Genomic DNA, 3,747 nt, shown 5'->3' with positions numbered 1-3,747 from the left:
CCCTCTTCTCCAGAGTCAACTTGCAAGGACAATTCTTTTGTTTGGCAAAAGTTAATCTACATGAGCGTTTATTCCTTTGATGATCTAGGGTTTTTGCTTTGTGGGTGAGTCAAAGCCTCATTTTTTTTAATATTCAAATATTCAATACTAAACATTTGTGTCTACCCCTTTTGCTTGCACACTATGTTAACTATGTAACTACTCAGGTAGAAGGAAGTTAAACTACCAGAAGTGAGTCCATATGAAAAAGACTGGAAGGATACTGTTTTCATTGGGGGAACAGCTGTATTCTTAAAACTTGTAAGACAAACAAACAAAGGAAAAACTTAGCTCAAGCTTTACACTGGGGCACATTTGTAAACAACTTAAGACGCATAGTTCATATGCAAATATGCACATTTTAGGCAGGGTTAACTGACAGTTTTAGTAATTAATCTTTATATCAATTACACACATTCTGTGTTAACTGACAACTCGTCTAAATGTTCTGCAAGTTGCAATCAGGCAAAGTGATCAGCTCTTGTAGCCAACAGTGGTTAACAGCTCAGAACAAATATAGAATAGTCAGGATAAATGGCAAACTGTTGACACATGAGTTTTAATGCCAGTCAAAATAACCAGGTAGACAAAAGGCCTTCCATTTACTGAAATCTTCTAGTTTATGGAAACTCTTCCCTGTTTCCCCATAACTTGTAACCACATAGGAAAAACCAGCATAATCCTAAGGTATCATCTACAGGAAGTAAAAAGGTCATTTAATGTTAGTAGAAGGTAGACCATGACATGGAAAGTGTCCATCACTTACACTGTCACAAACAAGACATCTGTTCTCCTTACTTTGGAAATTACACTTAAATTAGGTAGGTCATTTTAGTAAGGATATTCTCAGAAAATTGTAGATGATTACACTGGCCACAATTCTGGCACTTTCTTAGTAATTAATATTCCATAATGTTTCCATATAATTCTGGCCTAACAAAATAGGTGTTTTCTTCCTTGTCATCCTTGAACACATCTTTTAATGTGATTAAAATTAATAAATAAAATTATCACAACTGTTAAACACTTAAAAACTCTTACTTCTACATTAGGAGAATCCATTTGCTTCCCACCCACTTGTATTTTTTACTAAATTCCTGTAACTAAAATATTAAATTAGCTTTTCCCATTTTCTGATTTAGGAAAAAGTTTCTCATATTGAAGCCTTATAGCAATTAGAATTAACTTACACTGAACTAAATAAGGAAACCAGAGTAAATTTGGTTGTATGTTTACATTTTTTCCTCAAGAGCTACTGCTGAGGTTTGGCAAAAGGTCATGATCCAAGACAAGCCAAACAGCAGCCCAGGCTGGGCCACACACATGCACATATACCAGACAAGTGATTTTATCATCAACCAGAAGCATGAGAGAAGGGGAACAACCCCAGTATCATGATATTGAATGACCACAGCATGACCCAGTTGAAGCCCAAAAAGAAATGCTTTCCTAACTATCAGTTATGGTTTTCCATCATTTCTGATGCAGCATTCTCACTTTAAAGTATCTGTTCTGAATCTGAATGATGTGTCATTAGTGGTGTGGGAGTACAGATCTCGTGGCGTGACCTGAAAATAAATCAAAACCAAGTGCCTGTACAAGTACAGATAGAGGGAAGCTACATGAAGTTAGCTATAGTCATAAAAACTGCAGCACTTATATCCAGGCTGCAGAGCTGCACAAAATGAAAATGGGACAATATTTATTGAAATATATTTCCCCTAATTTCATTAGAGTTGTTAGATAAACTGGCTGCATGGTACTCTGATCTTAACTCGACCTAAACAGGTAGAAGAACAATAGAGAATGAACTGTGTTATTATTAAAAAACAATCTCAAATGGTTACAGAGGAGACTTTCCTTTTCACCTGCAAGTCTGAACTTATGTAAATTACATACAATAGCCATTAAGCACTGTCTTCTTATTTGTAGGTATTTGCAAATAATGGGCCCACAGGTAAAAAAAATCAAGGATTCCTTTACTAAGAACCACAAGCTGATGGAAGTTTATCATCTTACACATTAAGCTTTCAACTGACTTTTACTTACTGAAAACATTTAAGAGAAACCTTAAGAAAAATAGCTGACTTGAAGAGGGGAAATCTGTGTCTGAAGTATTCACTTCCTGATGGCTTAGCTAAGAGGTAAATGAAACAAGAGGAACAGGCTACTAATGGGACTTCACAAGAACATTTAATAACTACTCCAGGCCTCTCAGCTATTAGACATCTTCCATGGCCAAATCCCCAATTATCTAAATGTATTCTTGAGATTCTTGATGCTTCAAGGTCACAGTATGTATTTACACAGTACAGAACATAGTGGGGAAAAAATCACTAAAGTATAGACAGTCCATTAACAAAAGAATCAATTTATTTTAAACTATATTCTGACATTTTGTACCAGCATCTTTGCCTTCAGACATTGCATATTCTTCCTCCAACTTACAATATATGTACTGTAGATATTTTGAATACATATTCATAACAAGAATATTCAGCTAATTCCAGTACTTTGTTCAAATTCCTGACATCGATACATCTTTCATAAAAAATGATGGGTTGTACCAAGAGGACATCTGTGTTTAGAAAGCTGTCATTATGGTGCTGCAAACTTTCCAAAAAAGCTCTGAGAAGAGCAATCAGTTGTTGAGCAGATGCCAAATACCAATGAAATACGACTGACTTTCCACATTTTGCATACTATGAAACAACAACAGCCAAAAAAAAAAAATAAGGTCACGTCTTAGACTTCTTTCTCATGTGAAATATTACAGCTAAACTAAATGTCACCTTTGCCCAAGAAATGAATGCAGACTCCAGATCTTTCACGAAAAGATTATGGTCACTGCAGTAGGAAAGAGGCACAGCCAGTGAAGAAAGACAACAGTTAGCACCTATTCTGCCATCATGACAGCGACCGTCAGGGTTGGCACTCCTGGATACAGGAACCAAGAATTAAAGTGATATTGGCAAAATGTGTTTTGAAGATATTTCAAATGGACCCATCTGTACAGGAGCCAGTAACTTGCTGTACTTTGGTAGCATGAATATAATAAAAAACTTATTTTCATCTCCGTTGTTGGTAAATGCATTGTGGATCAAACAAATATCATGAAACAGGCAGGTTAAGTAATAATGATTACCTAGTACCATCATCAGTAACTAAATTAACTAAGGTGCTCCCATGGAACTCCAGAGCTCTTTATTTATTTTTTTTAAATGGTGAGAGTGGATATTTAACATACTTTCCAGAATCAGAAAAGTTATGGTTACATCTCAGTTTCGTTCCAAGAGATAAAAACGAAACTCTTTTCAGTTAGAAACATCAGATAATAAACATAAACATGCACACAAACATGAACAATAATTGTCCAATAATGGTCTGCCTTTCCAGACACAGAGGCTATAGGTCTTTTGTTTGCTTAGCATGTTGATGATGCATTCTCCTTTAATTTCCCCTTTTTAATTCAAGCCATTACTGGTTGGATTCCCTGAAACAACAGACCCTAAGGACTCGACAAAAAAATAACTGCTGTCCATTCAAGGTGCTAATGAACAATGGGAGGTTTCAGACCCATCACTTGATGGCAATAATGACATGCAGAACAACAGAAAGGTCATCACATTTTGGTTTTTCATTTAAGGCTGATGACTCATTCACATCAAATGTGCTGTGGTAATTTGGCAGTTATTCATTATTTAGGAA

At 35.7% G+C, this 3,747-nt stretch overlaps 1 protein-coding gene across 1 annotated transcript in view; it reads right to left on the bottom strand.

Moving 5' to 3' along the window:
• ADGRA1 (adhesion G protein-coupled receptor A1) overlaps positions 1-3,747 on the bottom strand; it is a 263,104-nt gene that overhangs the window by 164,030 nt on the left and 95,327 nt on the right. The gene's annotated exons all lie outside the window — the stretch shown is intronic.

Source organism: Corvus moneduloides, chromosome 8 (assembly GCF_009650955.1).
Source record: "Corvus moneduloides isolate bCorMon1 chromosome 8, bCorMon1.pri, whole genome shotgun sequence".
Taxonomy (NCBI): Eukaryota; Metazoa; Chordata; class Aves; order Passeriformes; family Corvidae; genus Corvus; species Corvus moneduloides.
The sequence above is the reverse complement of the archived record's forward strand: the minus strand, read 5'-3'. Positions and strand labels throughout refer to the sequence as shown.